This window comes from Ceratotherium simum, chromosome 7 (assembly GCF_057802395.1).
Source record: "Ceratotherium simum simum isolate JZ-2026a chromosome 7, ASM5780239v1, whole genome shotgun sequence".
Classification (NCBI taxonomy): Eukaryota; Metazoa; Chordata; class Mammalia; order Perissodactyla; family Rhinocerotidae; genus Ceratotherium; species Ceratotherium simum.
In genome coordinates, this window is record NC_141906.1 from 73,135,926 (window position 1) to 73,157,808 (window position 21,883).

Genomic DNA, 21,883 nt, shown 5'->3' on the forward strand with positions numbered 1-21,883 from the left:
CTCAGTAAGAATAGTGCCTGAAAAATGTCATAAGAAAAATATAGTCATCTTGGTAGTCAGGGGCACGAGGTCCCATCCGGCTGGCAATTAGGGAAGTCTTCATGCAGAAGGTGACTTTTGAGTTGGGGTTTGAAGGATAAGTAACATTTCAGTACATGAGTAAGAAGGAGGTGTAAGTCTAGGAGGAAATGACAAGAGCAGAGGTTCAGAGGAATAGGAATGGGGGCGATTTTGAAGGATCCATGAGTGGTAACATTTTGCCAGAGCATAAGAAACATGGGTGGATGTAAGCCAAATAGGGTGGAGTTGGGCCTTCAGGGGAACAAAATTTGCTACCCCAAAATGTGTCTCTCTAACATGAGGATTGTTTTAGGCTGATTATTTTATTTATTTATTTATTTTTTCCTTTCTCAAATGGTCCTTAGTTTATTGACAGAAATATCGAGAACTTGCCTTTGTCCAGTCATGCCACCAGGAATGCAAACCAGTGCTTATGCTTAGAATCAACCACACCACAACCCCTACATGTATAAGACATGTCCCAATTTCAGAGGTGTTAAAATATGAAATAAAAATGAATCTTAGGATCAGTAACGTACGGAAATTAATTTCCTTCAATTCCACATGTATTTCTAGGAGGCTAGATAAAATGTTGAGTGAATTGTAGTTCATCAAAGCTCTGAAGGTTCTGCCTCCTTTTTAGCATTCTTGGAGAGTGACAAAAGAAAAAGCATCATCCGATTCCACTATGAATATTAGTGGATAATACTCCTGAATTCACTCTGAAAGTTGCCGTGAGACAACTGCAAGTGAAATAACAGCAAAATATGAAATATGACTGCTTATAGTGAAATGTGTCTAATATAAATGAGGTAGATGAAGGGAGAATTAAAAATCAGGAAGCCAGATATTAGCAAGGATTTTAAAAAATGCGTAATTTTATCATTATATATGTATGTATCCCTTAACAATATATTGTATAGTCAGTGAAATATTGTACATCAATGAAAATGAATGAATGATAGCTACATACAACATGAATCTTAGAAACATGATGTTGAGTGGAAAAAAATCAAATCCCATAGACTACATACAGTATGATATCATTTTTATAGAGCTCAAAAAGGAACAAAACTAAAAAATATGTCACTTTAGGGATACATACATATTTTAGGTTAACCATTACAAAGAGGGAGGAGGGGGGTGGGGAGAGACAGGAGAGGAGCTGAAATAGATAAATACAAAATATGAGTAATGTTCTGATTCTTAAATTAGGTAATGAATTATTATTATGCTTGATAATTTGCATGGCACATTTATCCTTTTGTGTGTCAAATATTACATTAAAATATAAGTGCAAAATTATGCATGAAGTATAGACAAAATTTATGTTTGCATTGTTTTTTAAAGTACACTTATTTTATCATCAGCGTTCTTAATTATAGGGAATTGGGTTAATTTTTTTTTCTTTTTTCTTTATTGTGAAATTTTTGTGGTACATTATTTTTTGTCAGTCACCATATAAATGCATCCCTTCCCCCCTTTATTTTTTTGAGGAAGATTGGCCCTGAGCTAAAATCTGTTGCCAATCTTCCTCCTTTTTTCCTTTTTTCTCCCCAAAGCCCCAGTAGATAGTTGTATGTCATAGTTGTACATCCTTCTAGTTGTTCTGTGTGGGATGCCGCCTCAGCATGGCTTGAGGCGCAGTGCGTAGGTCTGCGCCCAGGATCCGAACCGGCAGAGCTTGCGAACTTAACCACTACGCCACCCAGCTGGCCACTAGGCTGATTATTTTTAAGAAATGGAAGACTCAGGAAGTTTTCCTTTTACCTCCCCCTTAACTGCCTAAAAGAATTTAGATAAATGGCCTGTAACAGGAACAGAACCATCACCAGAGATATCTACAAAGAATATGGGCTAAGTGTGGTGGGGACGACTGGACAGGGCCTAGAGATCAGAGTCCTCTCCATGTTCCATTGTCTCTGCATGGCATGGCAAACATTTGTTACCAAACATTTGCTTTCCATCTCTGTGTAAATGGCCTGCCCCCCCCTTTGAAGCCCCAAACCACAACCCCCAACAATCTCTTTTGTCTTTAGCTGAAGATGGTATTTAAGGTGAGGGCTTTGGCCATTTTAGTGTGGTACTCAGTTTTCCTGGGTCTCTCCCATGTATACTATTTCTCCCATGTTATTAAACTTTGTTTGATTTTCTCCTGTTAATCTGTCTTATGTAATTTTAATTCTTAGACCAGCCGAAAGAACTTAGAAGAGTAGAAGAAAATTTCTTCCTCTCCTACAGGCCAAATCATTGAAAAAATTTCCAGGCTTTATTCAGTAGGCAAAGGAAGCTGTTAAAGGTTTTTGATCTGGGGAGTAACATAGTCTTTACAAAGATTGGTTAGATTTACTTATAAACACCTTAAAGGAAGGAGGTGGGATTGGAAATAGTTGAAGGGAGTCGGGGGAGGGCGTTGGGACCAGCTGGAGATGGAAAGTTCACCTCTAAGGCATTCAGTGTTCCAGGTGAGTGGTAAAAAGGAGCTGGGTCAGAGGCCGTGCCCCTAGAAGGAAGAGATGCCGAGTGTAAATTTTTGACTAAAGAGTGAGATTTGGTGATTGATTAGGGAGCATGGGAGATGGGGAGAAACAGAGAGAAGTCAATCATAATGTTGATTCCAAGCCAGGATGACAAGAATTATAGTTCTAAGACCAGAAAAAAACATAGAAGCCAGGAGAGGGAGCTGGTTGGGAGAGGAAAACCCAATGAATTCATTTATGTTCAGTTTGAGGAACCTAAAGGACACCCTGGTGGGGATGCGCCCTGGTGTTCTAGCTTGCATTTGGATTATTGGTTATCTACATCACGAAGGGGCAGCAGGGCACAACCAGAGCTGCCCATGGGGACAAGACTGCTAAAAGACAGAGAAAACTAATAAGCAAATAGGGTAGTTAAGGGGATACGGAGATTTCCAGGCACCATCAGTGCAAACAGCAAGCCAGTAGTGGGGTCCAAGGTGGAAGCGCAGGTTGAACCAAACTTTTAGAGCTAAAATCATCTTCTAGGTCAGACTGGCAGCCCCAGCAACCTGAGGATAAGTGCTGGCCTGCTGCAGTGGTTCCCACATCTGGCAATGCAGCAGAGTCACAGGGGAGCTTTTAAAATGACCTATTCCTACCCCCTCCCCCCCAAGGCTGACTCATGACTTCTAAGGTGGGGCCTGGAAATCTGTATTTTTAAGTTTCACTTCACATTCTGGTTCTCAGGCATTAGTCTAGCAGGGAATAATGGCTCTGTTCTCTGCTTAGAATTGGCCTTGGTTGCTCACTGCAGGGTGGATCCGTAGACAAGACCCTAGTGATCCTGGTCTCCTTCTCCCTCCCCGCTCCTTCTGAGTGGGGGAGAAGAGACCTAGTAGAGAGGCTAGTCCTCAGACTGGCAAGGGTTTGGCAGAGATGTGAAGGCGAGAGCCCTGCCAGGGAGCCCTCTGCAGATACGCGATTGTGAAGCTTTGGTGGGCGACCAAACACCAAAGGGCAGAGCAGAGAGTGAAAAAGAAAACTGGGAGCAAGCACTGTGCATCCTGCTGTGCACAGATTCTCTCACATGCCTCCTTTTGAAAAGACAATGCAAGCTCTATGAGGGCAGGGATTTCTTTAAAATCTCTTATGGAGAATTTCTTTTTTTTTTTAATTTTTTCTTTATTGCAGTAACATTGGTTTATAACATTGTAAAAATTTCAGGTGTACATCATTGTACTTCTATTTCTGCATGGACTACATCATGTTCACCACCAAAATACTAATTACAACCCATCATCACACACATGTACCGAATTATCCCTTTCCCCCTCCTCCCTCCCCCCTTCCCCTCTGGTAACCACCAATCCAATCTCTGTCCCTATGTATTTGTTTATTGTTGTTATTATCTACTACTTAATGAAGGAAGTCATACGGTATTTGACCTTCTCCCTCTGACTTATTTCACTTTGCATTATACCCTCAATGTCCATCCATGTTGTCACAAATGGCTGGATTTCATCATTTCTTATGGCTGAGTAGTATTCCATTGTGTATATATACCACAGCTTCTTTATCCATTCGTCCCTTGATGGGCACTTAGGTTGCTTCCAAGTCTTGGCTATTGTGAATAACGCTGCAATGAACACAGGGGTGCATGTACCTTTGCAAATTGGTGTTTTCAAGTTCTTTGGATAAATACCCAACAGTGGAATAGCTGGATCATATGGCAGTTCTATCCTTGATTTTTTGAGGAATCTCCATACTGTTTTCCATAGTGGCTGCACCAGTTTGCACTCCCACCAGCAGTGTATGAGAGTTCCCTTCTCTCCACATCCTCTCCAACACATGTTGTTTCCTGTCTTGTTAATTATAGCCATTCTGAAGGGCGTGAGGTGATATCTCATTGTAGTTTTGATTTGCATTTCCCTGATAGTTAGTAATTTTGAACATCTTTTCATGTGTCTGTTGGCCATCTGTATATCTTCTTTGGAGAAATGTCTGTTCAGGGCTTTTGCCCATTTTTAATTGGGTTGGTAGTTTTTGTTGTTGAGATGCATGAGTTCTTTATATATTTTGGAGATTAAGCCCTTATCAGATGTATGGTTTGCAAATATCTTCTCCCAATTATTAGGTTGTCTTTTCGTTTTGTTGATGGTTTCCTTTGCTGTGCAGAAGCTTTTTAGTTTGATGTAGTCCCATTTGTTTATTTTTTCTATTGTTTCTCTTGCCCGGTCAGATGTGGTGTTTGAAAAGATGTTGCTAAGACTGATGTTGAAGAGCGTACTGCCTATGTTTTCTTCTAGAACTTTCACAGTTTCAGGTCTTACATTCAAGTCTTTAATCCATTTGGAGTTAATTTTTGTGTATGGTGTAAGGTAAGGATCTACTTTCATTTTTTTGCATATGGCTATCCAGTTTTCCCAACACCATTTGTTGAAGAGACTTTCTTTTCCCCATTGTATGTTCTTGGCTCCTTTGTCAAAGATTAGCTGTCCATAGATGTGTGGGTTTATTTCTGGGCTTTCGATTCTATTCCATTGATCTGTGTGTCTGTTTTTGTGCCAGTACCATGCTGTTTTGGTTACTATAGCTTTGTAGTACATTTTGAAATCAGGGAGTGTGATACCTCCAGCTTTGTTCTTTTTTCTCAGGATTCCTTTAGCTATTCGGGGTCTTTTGTTGTTCCATATAAATTTTAGAATTCTTTGTTCTATTTCTGTGAAAAATGTTGTTGGAACTTTGATAGGGATTGCATTGAATCTATAAATGGCTTTAGGAAGTATGGACATCTTAACTATGTTAATTCTTCCAATCCAAGAGCACGGAATATCTTTCCATTTCTTTGTGTCTTCTTCAATTTCTTTCAGAAATGTTTTATAGTTTTCGGTGTACAGATCTTTCACCTCTTTGGTTAAGTTTATTCCTAGGTATTTAATTCTTTTTGTTGCAATTGTAAATGGGATGGTATTCTTAATTTCTCTTTCTGCTACTTCGTTGTTAGTGTACAGAAATGCAACTGATTTTTGTATGTTGATTTTGTATCCTGCAACTTTACCATATTCGTTTATTACTTCTAAAAGTTTTCTGGTGGATTCTTTAGGGTTTTCTATATATAAAATCATGTCATCTGCAAATAGTGACAGTTTCACTTCTTCCTTTCCAATTTGGATCCCTTTTATTTCTTTCTCTTGCCTGATTGCTCTGGCTAGGACTTCCAATACTATGTTAAATAGGAGTGGTGACAGTGGGCATCCTTGTCTGGTTCCTGTTCTTACAGGGATAGCTTTCAGTTTTTCACCATTGAGGATGATATTAGCTGTGGGTTTCTCATATATGGTCTTTATTATGTTGAGGTACTTTCCTTCTATACCCATTTTATTCAGAGTTTTTATCATAAATGGATGCTGGATCTTGTCAAATGCTTTCTCTGCATCTATTGAGATGATCATGTGATTTTTGTTCTTCATTTTATTAATGTGGTGTATTACGTTGATTGATTTGCAAATGTTAAACCATCCCTGCATACCTGGAATAAATCCCACTTGATCATGGTGTATAATCTTTTTAACGTATTGTTGTATGCGATTTGCTAGTATTTTGTTGAGGATTTTCGCATCGATGTTCATCAGTGATATTGGCCTGTAATTTTCTTTTTGTGTTGTCCTTTTCTGGTTTTGGTATCAGGGTAATGTCAGCTTCGTAGAATGAGTTAGGAGCTTCCCCCTCCTCAATTTTTGGAAGAGTTTGAGAAGGATAGGTATTAAGTCTTCTTTGAATGTTTGGTAGAATTCCCCAGGAAGCCATCTGGTCCTGGACTTTTATTTTTGGGGAGGTTTTTGATTACTGTTTCGATCTCCTTACTGGTGATTGGTCTATTCAAATTCTCTACTTCTTCTTGATCCAGTTTTGGAAGGTTGTATGATTCTAAGAATTTATCCATTTCTTCCAGATTGTCGAATTGGTTGGCATATAGTTTTTCATAGTATTCTCTTATAATCTTTTGTATTTCTGAGGTGTCTGTTGTAACCTCTCTTCTTTCATTTCTGATTTTACTTATTTGTGCCTTCTCTCTTTTTTTCTTGGTGAGTCTAGCTAAAGGTTTGTCTATTTTGTTGATCTTTTCAAAGAACCAGCTCTTGGTTTTATTAATTTTTTCTATTGTTTTTTTGGTATTCATTTCATTTATTTCTGCTCTGATTTTTAGTATTTCCCTTCTTCTACTGATTTTGGGCTTTGTTTGTTCTTCTTTTTCCAGTTCCTTTAGGTGCATTGTTAGATTGTTTATTTGAGATTTTTCTTGTTTGTTGAGATAGGCCTGTATTGCTATAAACTTCCCTCTTAGAACCGCTTTTGCTGTATCCCATAAATTCTGGCATGTCGTATTTTCATTTTCATTTGTCTCCAGGTATTTTTTTATTTCTTCTTTGATTTCTTCGTTAACCCAGTCGTTGTTCAGTAGCATTTTGTTTAATCTCCACGTATTTGTGGCTTTTCTGATTTTCTTCCTATAGTTGATTTCTAGTTTCATACCGTTGTGGTCAGAAAAGATGCTTGGTATTATTTCAATCTTCTTAAATTTATGGAGACTTGTTTTGTGGCCTAATATGTGATCAATCCTGGAGAATGTTCCATGTGCATTTGAAAAGAACGTGTATTCTTCGGTTTTTGGATGGAATGCTCTGTATATATCTACTAGGTCCATCTGTTCTAGTGTGTCATTTAAGGCCAATGTTTCCTTATTGATCTTGTGTTTGGATGACCTATCCGTTGGTGTAAGTGGAGTGTTAAAGTCCCCTACTATTATTGTGTTACTGTCTATTTCTGTTTTTATGTCTGTTAATAATTGCTTTATATATTTAGGTGCACCTACACTGGGTGCATAGATATTTACAAGTGTTATATCCTCTTGTTGGATTGTTCCCTTGATCATTATGTAATGCCATTCTTTGTCTCTTTTTACAGTTTTTGTTTTAAAGTCTATTTTGTCTGATATGAGTACTGCTACCCCAGCTTTCTTTTCATTGCCATTTGCATGGAGTATCTTTTTCCATCCCTTCACTTTCAGTTTGTGAGTGTCTTTAGGTCTGAAGTGTGTCTCTTGTATGCAGCATATATATGGGTCTTGTTTTTTTATCCAGTCAGCCACCCTATGCCTTTTAATTGGAGCATTTAGTCCATTGACGTTTAAAGTAGCTATTGATAAGTATGTACTTACTGCCATTTTTTAACTTTTTTTCCCTCAGTGTTTTAGTAGTCCTTCTCTGTTCCTTACTTCTTCTATACAGAATTGATGGTCACTTTAGTTTGACCTCTGTCTGAAAGCTGTACTCTTTAACTACCCTCCTCCCTCCTTTTATGTTTTTTATATCATATCTAACCTCTTTTTTGTGCATTTGTATCCATTACGTTCTAATCGTGGAAATAGATAATTTTTCCTATTTGTGGTCTTCTCTTTTCCCCTTAAATCAGTCCCTTTAACATTTCTTGTAGCACTGGTTTCTTGGTGACAAACTCCTTTAATTTTTGCTTATCTGGGAAAATTTTGATCTCTCCTTCCATTTTGAATGATAACCTTGCTGGGTAGAGTATTCTTTGCTGTAAGTTTTTTCCTTTTAGCACTTTAAATATATCGTGCCATTCTCTTCTAGCCTGTAAGCTTTCTGCTGAGAAGTCAGCTGATAGCCTTATGGGGTTTCCTTTGTATGTAACTTGACATTCTCTTGAGGCTTTTAGGATTCTCTCTTTATCTTTAATTCTGGACATTTTGATTATGATGTGTCTTGGTGTGGGCCTCTTTGGGTTTATCTTGTTTGGGGCTCTCTGTGTTTCCTGTACCTGGATGTCTGTTTCCTTCCTTAGGTTAGGGAAGTTTTCATCTATTATTTCTTGAAATAGATTCTCTGCCCCCTTGTCTCGCTCTTCTCCTTCCGGGACACCTATAACACGGATGTTAGTGCGCTTGATGTTGTCCCAGAGGTCCCTTAGACTGTCCTCACTCTTTTTAATTCTTTTCTCTTTTACCTGTTCACCTTGGGTAATTTCTTCTAGTCTTTCGTCCAGCTCGCAGATCCGTTCTTCTGTATCCTCTACTCTGCTTTTGAGTCCCTCTAATGAATTTTTCATTTCCAGTATTGTATTCTTCATTTCTGATTGGTTCTTTTTTATATCTTCCATTTCTTTGTTGACATTCTCACTGAGTTCATCTATTCTTCTCCCCAGATCAGTGAGCATCCTTAACACTCTTAGTTTGAACTCTCTGTTGGGTAGGTTGCTCATTTCTGTTTCACTTAGTTCCTTTTCTGGGGTTTTGTCCTGTTCCCTTACTTGGAATGTATTCTTTTGCCTCTTCATTTTGCCTCTTTCCCTGTGCTTGTGTCTACGTATTAGGTAGGTCAGCTATGTCTCCTGCTCTTGGATAGGTGACCTTATGTAAGTGATGGCTTAGGAGGCTTCCAGTGTGCTTCCCTCAGTTCTCAATGTTCCAGGGGTGACCCCTATGTGGGCTACGTGTATCCTTCTGCTGTGGCCTGTTTGCTCTCCCTGTAAGCGCCCAGGGAGGCTGAGTTATGCTCCTGGCCAGCTGTTGTATTGCTCAGCTGCTTGTAGTTGTTGTGGGCCCTTCAGTCTCTTTATCAGGTGTGGGGATCCCCAGCACAGTTGGCTGTAAGTTCTAATACCACATTTGTGTTGTAGTATTTCTTTTAAGTGAGTAGGCCCCCACCATGGCAGGTTGTTAGGCTCAGGGCCTTACAACTGCTGTAAGCCTCTAGCCTATTAGGTCTCTTGTCAGCTCTCTGAGGATTGCAGCTGGGTGGGGCTGGCCTCAGGCACAGGAGCACCCAATTGTTTCAGGTTTTGGAAGGTGGAGCAAACCTCCTATGTGGGTCTTTGAGAAGCACAAGTCTTCTGCGGCTGAGAAGCCCTGCCGCCCACAGGTCCACACACACAGTCAACACAGTCCTGCCCCGTGTGAGCGCCCCGACCTCCCCAAGCGGACCCAGTCTCTCCAAGGCGGAACCCCACACACTCCGCCACCACCCCACACTCTCCGCCACCACCCCACACTCTCCACCCGCTCCTTGTGCACACCCTGCCCTGCTCAAGTCGGCTCAGTTGCCAGGCTGCAGAGAATCCAGTCACCAATCTATGCAGGCCCACAAGTTGCCTGAGGGCTTGTTGTTGGGTGGGGCCAGTCTCTGGGGTGGGCTGCCTGCCCTGGCTGAGCTGGATTAAATCGGTGCTCTAGCGGGTGGAGCAGACCCTGGGCTAGCAGGCCTCAGGGAGAACTCCAATGGCGTCTGTGTCAGCCGCCCACACCAGGCCACAACAATGGCCGCCGCCAATGTCCCAGTCCCTGGAGAGGTCTCACCCCTCACTGAGATGCACTCAGGGCCTATTAGGTGAGTCTCTTGTCACCAAAGCACTGTACACCTTTCTTTCTGGTGATTTTAGGGTGCTTCCTGAAACGGGTGAGTTTGTGCACGGGCCCTTTAAGAGCCAGTTTTAGTTTCTTTGTGAACCGGGTTTTCTGGGGGTGCTCCCCAGTGTTTTAGTAGCAGGTACAGTCAGATATTATGCCGCTGGTCTCGATTCTGCTGGGTCCACACAATGCCCACAGCGGGGGCGCTCCCCGGCTCAGGGCCCCGCGTCTCCAGGGAGGCTGCGTACCTGTGAGCTGCTCCCGGCGGCCGTGAAGCTGGCGGCTTGTGAAGGCGGCGTTTTCCTCTCCAGAAGGGAGTCTCTGCCTCTTCCACCTCAGTTAGGATTGTCCGTTGTTGCAGGAGTTCCTCTCATCCAGTTTTCAGTTCTGTCTCATGGGTAATTTTTCCACGAGTAGTTGTAAATTGGCTGTGTCCTCGGGAGGAGGTGAGTTCAGAGTCTGCCTACGCCGCCATCTTTACTCCGCCTCTCTATGGAGAATTTCTAACCTAAAAAAATGTAGAGAGAATAATGTAACGAACCCCCGTGTTCCCATCACCCCACTTCAACCATCAGCCACACCAGGCTAGTCTGTCCCACCTGTTCCATCCATACCCCGCACTCCCTCCCCAACCTCCGCCATTTTGAGGCAAATGGGGAACGATATTTTACATGCTTTTCGGGTGTCCTATGTTGCAATCCACCAGCCTCTTTGCTGGTAATAAAAACAAGCTCTGAGGATGGGAAGAAGGGATCAAGGATGAAACATCAGCTTACCCCTAATTCCTCTTCTAGACACAAAGAGGCAGTCATAAACTTTGCTCCTTCAAATTATCACCAAGTCTCTGAGCAACATAGGCTCTCACAATGGGAAATACACAAGAAGCTCTTCCCTGCGGCCATTAGAAACAGAAGGGCTGCAATCTGAGTTTACTGGAGTGCTTTCTGCATTCAGCAGCCTGGTCCTAATCATAAACAAATGATAATTCTGCTCCATATCCTGGAGAGCAGGGATATGTGCATGGTTCAAGGGGCTCAGTGCAGTAGGCAGGAGCTGGTGAGCCTGGGTGGTCTCCTAGTCACCGATTTCAGAGGCTGCTCTTTCCTCTCATGGAAATCTCTCTGTTCTGAGTCTACAGCACACCCCTCCCCTGCCCGGCCCCCTTCTATCGCTCCACCTCTGCACCCAATTATGGAGCAGAAAAACTAAAGAGGGCAAAAGAATGAGGGTGAAGGAATTTTGAAAAAACTCAAGCAGTCATACATCCTAAACCAGTTAGTCCTCTGAGAATCAAGAAGGGGTCAGGCGGGGGCCGGCCCTGTGGCTTGGTGGTTAAGTGCGCACGCTGCGATGCTGGTGGCCTGGGTTCGGATCCCGGGTGCGCATCGAGGCACCGCTTCTCCGTTCATCCTGGGGCCGAGTCCCACGTGCAACAGCTAGAAGGATGTGCAGCTACGACACACAACTATCCACTGGGGCTTTGGGGGGAAAAAATAAAATAAACAAAATCTTTAAAAAAAAAAAAAAAGAAGGGGTCAGGCGGGAGGCTCTTGGTGGCGACAGTATATGCAGAGAGAAAGGGCTGCAGAGCGGGCTGGAAGTAAGCATAGCTGTGGAGTGAAATTTCTGCATAGGGCATGTCCTCTTTTGGACCCCATCCAAGGAGTTCTGGTTCCTGAAGTGCCAGGTCAAGTGTGGAATCTTCTGTGCAGTAGCCCTTATCATCAAGATGTCATGAACAATATTACAGTAAGGTGCTAACATTATAGTGCTTTTCAGACTGGGATACGTAAGCCTCTTAAGTTATGGAAACCACAGAAGAAATATGGAACATTTTGATGGCATTCAATTTTACCAAAGATTTTTTTGAAAGGGGGAACTATTATTTTTAATGTGAAAATAATCTTGGGTATGTAATGGAATAAAATATAAAAATTTCATGAATTTATGAAGATAAACACGAGAATTGAAAGAAACGTCCCAAATATGTTGGCCTATTTGGAGAGTTATTTTCTTCTGCCTTTAGAGATATTTGGGGGAAAATTTGACAGGTGCTGCCCTGACGTTTCATGAGATCGGTGAGTTATTATGATTTTGCGGTGTCTGCCCATCTGACTTGTCGGCTCTCATCTCCTGTGAGCCCGTGAGGCTGGCAGTTTTGTGGTCTTCTGGGATGGGCTCTCCCTTTCCTTTCTCCGAGGCTTTGTCCAAACTGTCACTTAGGTCTGGGACAACCTCCCACCTCCTGACAGCCACATCACATCTCTTCCTCTCCTTATAATGCAATTCGAGGTCATTTTTTCCAGGAAGCTTTCCCTAAGTTAAGAGATTTGACTCTCAAAAGAGAATCTAAAAGAAGTACCAGGCTGGGATGCCAAAACTCCATTCTGATACTAAATATTTGTATAGTTTTGTATAGGACTTAACAGTGTATAAAACTGTCAAACACACATCTTATTTGGTAATCATTACAACCCTGTGAAGTATATCAGGGCAAGGATTTTTTTTTATCAATAATTTTTAATATTGATTACATATTGAAATTACATATTTTGAATATATTGGATTAAATAAAATATATTATTAATTTCACCTATTTTTTTTACTTCATTTAATGTGACTATTAGAAATTTTTTAAAAATTGAGATATAATCGACATATAGCATTATATTAATTTCAGGTGTACAACATAATGATTTGATATATGTTGCTAAATGATCACCACAATAAGTCTAGTTAACATCCGTCACCATACATAATTACAATTTTTTTTCTTGTGATGAGAACTTTTAAGATCTACTCTTAGCAACTTTCAAATATGCAATACAGTTTTTTTTTTAAAGATTTTATTTATTTTATTTTTTCCCCCCAAAGCCCCAGTGGATAGTTGTGTGTCGTAGCTGCACATCCTTCTAGTTGCTGTATGCGGGACTCGGCCTCAGGATGAACGGAGAAGCGGTGCCTCGATGCGCACCCGGGATCCGAACCCGGGCCGCCAGCATCGCAGCGCGCGCACTTAACCACCAAGCCACAGGGCCAGCCCTGCAATACAGTTTTATTAAGTATAGTCACCATGCTGTACAGTACCTCCTATGACTTATTTGTTTTATAACTGGAAGTTTGTGCCTTTTGACAACCTTCACCCATTTCACCCATGTCCCACTAACCACCCCCCCCACCTTCCCCAGCCCCCCAACCCTCTGGCAAGGATTATTTTTAATCCTCAACTACTAGTCAGGCAAAGGAGCTTTACAAAAGTTAAGTAACTTCCCCAAAACCACACAACTAGGAAGCGGTTCTTTTGACTCTATAAAGAAAAATGATCCAAAACTTGGAAATAAAGCAAGAAGGTGACATCATGTCCTCTCAATGTCATCGTGAGGCATTGTTTAAAAGCTCTCCTAAAGTTTATTTTGCTCTGCAGACAAGGTTGGCTTCATGGGGCACAATCTGTGCAGTCACCCAGGACCCTGCTCTTAGAAGGGCCCACCAACTTGGTTTAATGCTCTGCTGTCTCTGGAGCCGGCCCCGTGGCATAGTGGTTAAGTGTGCATGCTCTGCTGCTGGTGGCCCAGGTTCGGATGCTGGGCGCGCACCGATGCACCGCTTGTCGAGCCATGCTGTGGTGGCATCCCATATAAAGTGGAGGAGGATGGGCACGGATGTATGCCCAGAGCCAGTCTTCCTCAGCAAAAAGAGGAGGATTGGCATGGATGTTAGCTCAGGGATGATCTTCCTGACCAAAATAAGTAAATAAATGTATAAAGAATAAAAAATGCTCTGCTGTCTCTGTCTTGAAATTCGTAATAATTTAACTAGGGGCCCTGAATTTCCGTTTGCATGGGACCCAGCAAATTATGTAGCCAGTTCTGTCTCTAGCAGAATAAACCCATGTTTGTTTTTGTTCTTTACAGTTAATTAAGGGCTCAGATTCTGTGAAGTTACATGCTAATTTGTAGATATGGGTCCGGTAGAGATGCAAGTGATTTCTGTCCATTAGAAAAGAGAACCTATGCTTTTATCTCTCCGTGGAACATTAATTAGATTTGTCTCTAACTTTAAAAAACTTATTTTGGTGTGCCTTTCCCTACGGGTTAGTATAAACCCCACTCTCTCAACTGCTCTTGGAATCAGCATTCCCATCTTACTGATTCCCTTGTGAATTAATAATTTAAATAAAATCTTTGATTAGTGTTCCTTCTATTTTGGAAGAGAATCTAGTTTTTATCTTTTTCGGAAGTCATACTTTGACAACTCCATATTTCAAGCTCTTTCCATCATATGCCACCAAAGTCACTCTTTGCTCCTCAATCTGCTGACTGAGAGCACACGCTGAGTTCCATTTGTGCATCGATGTTTATGCATTTTAAGCACATCTGTTAATTTTTGTCGTCACTCTTTGTATCCTGTAAATTCTTTTAAAATTGTATTTGCTGATTTTTTTCAATAGATAATATGTCTGCTTGATTCAAATTCAAAAAATTCCAAAGGGTATATAGTGAAAATTTTACCTCCTACTACTATCCCAGACACCCAGTTTTCCTCCAAAGACAATTTGTATAACTTTCAGTGTTATTTTCTACATACACTATCAAATATGTTTAAATATTCTTTTTTTGTTTGTTTTTTCAATAAAAGGTAAAATATTCTACACACTGTCCTGCTACTTGCTTTTTTCACTTAACAATATATCCTGGACATTATTCCATTTTAGAGCATAAAGACCTCCCTTATGTTTATGGCTATATACTATTCCACTGGACAAACCTACCTGAATTTATGTAACCATTCTCTTATTAATAAATATTTATGTTGTTTCCAATTGTTTGATATAACAAGCAATGATGCATTGAAAAACCATGTACATATAATTTTGTACATCTATGTAGAATAGATTCCCAGAAGTGAAATTGGCTGGTTAAAGGACATATGTATTTACAATTTTTGAAGTTTTTGAGAAATTACTCTCCATAAAGGTTGTATCAATTTACACTCCTGCCACTAATAAATTAGAACCCTGGTCAACACTGCGGCAGTATGTTTTGAAGTTTCTTAACTTTAATAGCGGCAATAGTATCTCCTTGTAATTTTTACTTGTATTTCTTTTATTAGTAATGAGATGAAGCATTTTTCATATATTTGAGAATAATGTATATTTCTCTTTTGGAGAACTGCTGTGTTCATGTCCTCTGCCAATTTTTCTATTGGTTTGTTAGTCTCAGATGTAAGTTGCAAATACTGTTTTTCCCTAGGTTGTCTTTTTTTAAACTTTGTTTATGATGATTTTTAATATGCAGACTTTTTGTTTGATGTTGTTGAATTTGTCAGTATTTGTTCTATGGCTTCTAGTTTCGTGTCATAGTTAGAAAGGTCTTCCCCAATTAGGATTATAAAAGAACTCTCCCAGCTTTCTTTTTATGATCCCATATTTTACATATAAATCTCTGATTCATTTGGTGTTTATTCTGGTGTTAGGTATGAAGTATGATTCCAGCCTAATCTTTTTCCTAAATGGTTATCATATTGTCCCTAAGGTATCTATTGAATAATCTGTCTTCCTCTACTCAGTGGAGATCCCAGCTTGATTATACACCAAATTGCCATGAGTATTTGTGTTTATTTGTTAATTTTCTCTTCTATTCCATGATCTGTCTGTTCATTGCATGAGTACTGCACAATTTATGTTAATGCAGCTTTAGAATATATTTAGTATCTGCTAAGGCTTGTACTCTCATCATTATATTTCTTTTAAAACATTTCTAGGATATTCTTGCGTGTTTATTTTTTCATGTCAACTCTAGAATCAGTTTGACTGGTTAAAAAAAATCTTGGTATTTCATTGAGAGTGCATTGAATTTATAGATACATTAGAGAGAACTGACTTCTTCATAATGCTCTGTCTGGCTACAAAAGAGCATGGTAAGCCTTCTCATTTAGACAAGTTTTCCACTCAGTTTAGTTTCAGCATTTTGATGGTTTATTCGTCTTGCATTTTCTTACGTTTATTCCCAGGTGTTTTTATGTTTTTTTAAAACTGTTATAAAATAGGTATTTTCTTTCATTGTATCTTATGTTTGTTATTTGTGTATATGAAAGTTACTGATCTCTGTATATAATTGTGTATGACTAGCTTACTGAATTTCTTAACATCTTCCACCAAGCACCTAAGATAACTCATTGGTGACTGAGTGACCCTTCATGTATCTTCTTGGGAGCTGGGGATTCTTAGGGTTTAGTGACAGTTGGTGCTAGGGAAGAAACAGAAAGGGCTGATTTCATTTATCTTTCCAGGATGAAGAATAGATTGTTAATAAATCTCTTGGCTGGTTCATTCTCAGGGCCTTCTTTTGTTTCCTATGTTGATAAAAATATTGCACATCCCACTCACGCCCCTACCACCACCACCAGGCTACTAGTACACACATGCACACATTCTATCACATTTCAGTCATTCAGCCGCTTCCCAGGTAAAATGCCCCAGTGGTTAATAACACATTTTACTAGAAACCATGGGTTCCCCTTTTTTTTTTTTTTGTTTTGAAGGATTCATTTAAATTTTTTTTTAAATTTTTTGTTTATTGTAGTAACATTGGTTTATAACATTGTACAAATTTCAGGTGTACATCATTGTACTTCTATTTCTGCATGGACTACATCATGTTCACCACCAAAATACTAATTACAACCCATCACCACACACAGGTACCGAATTATCCCTTTCACCCTCCTCCCTCCCCCCTTCCCCTCTGGTAACCACCAATCCAATCTCTGTCCCTATGTGTTTGTTTATTTTTGTTATTATCTACTACTTAATGAAGGAAATCATACGGTATTTGACCTTCTCCCTCTGACTTATTTCACTTTGCATTATACCCTCAATGTCCATCCATGTTGTCACAAATGACTGGATTTCATCGTTTCTTATGGCTGAGTAGTATTCCATTGTGTATATATACCACAGCTTCTTTATCCATTCGTCCCTTGATGGGCACTTAGGTTGCTTCCAAGTCTTGGCTATTGTGAATAACGCTGCAATGAACACAGGGGTGCATGTACCTTTGCAAATTGGTGTTTTCAAGTTCTTTGGATAAATACCCAACAGTGGAATAGCTGGATCATATGGTAGTTCTATCCTTGATTTTTTGAGGAATCTCCATACTGTTTTCCATAGTGGCTGCACCAGTTTGCACTCCCACCAGCAGTGTATGAGAGTTCCCTTTTCTCCACATCCTCTCCAACACATGTTGTTTCCTGTCTTGTTAATTATAGCCATTCTGAAGGGCGTGAGGTGATATCTCATTGTAGTTTTGATTTGCATTTCCCTGATAGTGATTTTGAACATCTTTTCATGTGTCTGTTGGCCATCTGTATATCTTCTTTGGAGAAATGTCTGTTCAGGTCTTTTGCTAGAAACCATGGGTTCCCCTTGAACCATTTTGCTTTGTGTATTTTAACTACAGTGTAACTGATTTCTCTACGCTGAACACTGCTAGGAAGAAACCCCAGGAATTATCATCATCTGCTTAGCCTTTGTTTCAATCTGGGCTTCATTTTTTGTTTGTTTGCTTTTTTCTAGCTTTATTGAGGTATTCTTGACATATAGCATATGTAAGTTCAAGGTGTACAATGTGGTGATTAAATACTTGTATGTATTGCGGAATGACTACCACAATGAGGTTAGTTAACACCTCCATCTCCTCACATAATTATGATCTGTGCTTGTGTGTATGTGGTGATCACATTTAAGATCTACTCTCTTAACAACTTTCAAGTGTATAATGCAGTATCGTTAGTTATAATCCCGATGCTGTGCATTAGCTCCCCAGATCTTATTCATCTTAAAGCCTGGAGTTTGTACCCTTTGACCAACATCTCCCCATTTACCTCACCCCCCAGCCCCTGGCAACCACCATTCTACTCTCTATTTCTATGAGTTTAGCTTCTTTGCAAGTGTCTTTTACTGCCAGGTTTAGGGCTTCCACGTGGCCTGCGGAGATCTGCCTGGGTAAGAAGACTTAGAAGTGATTTTCCCTTTGTCTTAAAACTTGAAATAATTCCCTGGGGAGTGACCAGGTAAGGAAGGTAATCCTCACCCAGTCAGAGCTCCAGCTTGAATTTAACCGCAAATGGGGAGTGAAGAAGGGAGAGGGAAGAGCCACTGCACAATGTTATTCATGCTCCATGAAGTTTCACACAGGGATAATCTGAGGGGGACAGAAAGAGGTAATGCAGCTCTGTTTGAGATCAGACAGGCTTTTTTTAATTGTTATTTTAACAATATTAGTGATTACTCTTAAGGTACCAGAAAAGGTTTATTATGCCAATTTTAGGATCTCAATTTAACATCCTCAAAATTTGGCTAGAATTCCAAAGGGTTAAAAGAAATCCTCGCATTTGACCTAAATACCCATAGAATGCCCTCTCTCTGGCAATATTTAACACCTCAAAACGAAAATACACGAGCTCATTGGGATTGCTAGAAAAGGGCACAGCAGTTTTTCGCACTTCTTCTGCCAGCAAGATAACACTTTAATTTGAGCCTCTGACTTTCTCATCCTGGAGGCGGAGGTGGGGTTACTTGTTGGGTTTCTGAGGCCTCCATCCTGCCTGCTTCTTTGGTGGATATTAGCATGAAAAACCACAAGAGTGGTTTTTCCTATTGTTTTTCAATGATGCTTGGGAATCTGGGGCTCGTGTTGCAGCATCAGGGAGCAAAGTTAGATACAGGGTCTCACAGCAGTTGTCCATCACTTTCTCTCACCCCCTACTCTTTGTTAAAAGTCTAGGTAAGAAAAAAACAGTCTTAGTTTGAAAGTTCTAGTAAAACTCCCTTAAGTCTGTGACCTGATTTTCTTCAGCTTGAATCTTGTTAGCTTCTGGATATGGAGTTTTTAGTTCTTCTTTATAGTTTCTTGAACCACAGTGAGCACACTGAGGTGGGAACCTGTTTTCATCAGCTGACTGATGCAAAGAAAAACACGCCCACTAGCCCAGCCTGGCTCTCTACCACCTTTTGTAGTAGCACAATCGCTGTCAAATCAGTTAACTGCAATTCTGGCCCTCTCGTTTTCTGGGTTTATTTGCCTCAGTGCTCTGAGACATCCAAGTCATGCTTTCCGTTTATACTTTTCTTGACCAAAACCTTAGAATATGAAGTAAGAATGAAGAAAGCCTTCTGGAGCGGCCATCACTTCAGCAGAGCATCCCTGGCCATGATCACGTGCACTCCCACTCTTATTGCTTTTCCAACACTCCCTTAACGTCAGCCTCTTTGCTTTCCTGGCTGCTCCTCTGGATCAGCCTGGTTTGACCCATTTCCTCCTAGCCTGCCTGCCCTCGCATCCTCTATCCTCATTACCTGGCTCCGTCCTCCAGCCAATCCCAGTATAACTGGACCTGTGGACCTTGACACTTAAAAGTAGACTCACAACAGCTCTCCAGGGGGCCCTGAGAATACATATGAGCATTTATTGAGCACCCATTACACATCAGAAACTGTGTTAAGTCTTTATACATATTACCTTGTAGATCCTCATAATATTCTTGCAAGGCGGGTGATAGCAACTCTCCCTCTCTCCTTTCTACCACCATATTACAGATGAGAAAACTGAGGCCTAAAGAGGCAAAGAAATTTACACAAGCTCATGGAGAATATGTCTTGTGTATAGCAGCTAGCACCGTGCCATGCACAACAGGCCACAGATAATGATTTCAGTGGCAATATGATGCTTCCCTATAGGGATACATCTTTCCTATGACACCATCCTCCTATATCTGGAATATTGTCTCTAATTGCAATATAGGAGGTCAAGTCCCTGGATACCTTGAATCTGCTGTGTGCTGCTCAAACAGCCTTGGGCTTCATTCCTATCTTGCGAAGGGGGTGGGTGATGAAGAAGGATGTGGTGGTGGGAGGGAGAACCTGGGGGGCATTCTCTTCTCAAGCTGCCATGGGAGCTCCTAATAATGTATTAATTAATGGAATCCTTGCATGCACTGGGCTACCTAAGTGCAAAAGACATTTATAAATATGATTGTGATGTGGATGACATTTCCAGAAGTGAAAATCTGCTAGAAGGAAACAGTATCTGGTAGGAGGTGACTAGTATTAGAAAATGCATAGCAGCCAACACCATGAGGTCCGAGGTCCCATGACCCCTTCATTGGTTGGTACAGAGATGACATTGATAAGCCATGGAAATTAGGGGTGTTCTTCCAGTGGCTTGAAGTTGGAGCCTCTTTTGGGTTGCTTTATCATCCAGCATTCACAAACATTTCCATGTCTACTCCTTACCCTTCCTCCTTCCCCACTCCATGCCCCAGCAAAGGAACTTTCTCCCTTCCAAGTACATGCCTCAGGCTTTCCCACTTTTCTGCTTTTGCTCAAATTCTTTGCTCCATCTGGAATGCCCTTCTGTCTCCTTCTTTGCCAAATTTCTAAATATTACTGATCCTTAAGGCCTTGTGCAAAGTCCCTTTTCTCTGTGAAGTCTTCTCTAATCTGTTCAGCTGGAAATGGTCACAGTACATTCTCTATTTCTTTTTTGTAGAATATTCCTTTTTTCTCCTTGTAGACATATGCTTTCTGAAGGCTAAGTTCCTTTCTGTTTCATCTTTGTATTGTCAGTCTGTAATATGTGACTTTGTATATAATAGCCATTTATTCATCCATTCAGTGAAGGAATGAATGAACGAAAAAATCTTGAGAGAATGTTGAATTGTGTCTGGTGCTAGGTTGAAAGATGTTCCAGGAGAATTACATTTGTTAATTTATTATTTATTAATATTAATTTATTCACTTATTAGGTTCAAGTTCCTCTGCTGAGATTTATTACAAAATCTCTTCTGTCTTAGAATTTATAGTCTCTAACAAATAAATATGAACACAAAGAAAAAAAGCTCACAGTCTCCAAGAAAAACACATTAAACCAAAGTCCAAATAAATACATTTTATGTGTTAGATGAAAGAGGAAAGGGTAATTGTGACAGAGGTTGCAATTAGGAAAAAGAGTTCCAAAGTCTGACAAAGAGGAGGGAAGATGGAATGACTAAAAGAAAGATGGGTTTTGCATATTGATTGAGAATACAAGTTGGCACCATATAGAACGTACACTTGCTCTCTAAGACCCTTTACGGTAACAGGACGTGTTTCATAGACCGTCCACTCAGCCTATGAACATCTACTGCGAAAGGACCTTGAGCTGGGGGGTAGGGTTATGAAGATCAAATGGCAGAGTTCCTGTCCTTGAGGAGCTCACGGTCTAGGGGAGAGACAACAAATACGTGCTGTGATGAGGGTTCTATGCAAGTTTGGGATGCCCCGGGAGGAGACAGGAAGAAGTTTAATGGCTCTCAATGGGCAGGGAGGTTTCACAGAGGACATGGCTCTCCAACAGGGTCTGAGGAAGCAGCATGACGTGAAGGTTCAGGACACAGACTCTAGAGTCCGAGCTTCAACTGGGATCTGATTCCACCACTAACCACTTGCATAATTCTGACATGTGACTGAGACTCAGTTTCCCTCTCTGTAAAATGGGATAATTATATGACCTGTATCCATAGTTATTATGAAGATTAAATGAGAAAATCCCCAGGCCCAGACTGCCTCTTTATTCAAGACTCAAGTGAAAGCACCTCCTGGTTCACTCCAGAGTTGATTTTTGTTTGTTCGTTTCTTAACCTTGTAGCCCCAGAAGTTGGTGTCCAGGAGGGGTTGCCTTGCTAAGCAGATAACTTTTCTCTAAAGAATATCAAAGTTGAGGTAAGCCATTTTGCAGGTTGCTGATCACAGATTCCCAAATGGGCACTTACAGAAAATGATGGCTTATAGATATGTAAAGCACCTTGACATTTACAGGCTTCTTTTCTAGCACGTAATTGGATGAGGGGGGAAGACAGAATGAGGGTCTTTATCCAGCTGTGGGGGCTCTGTGAATTTGGC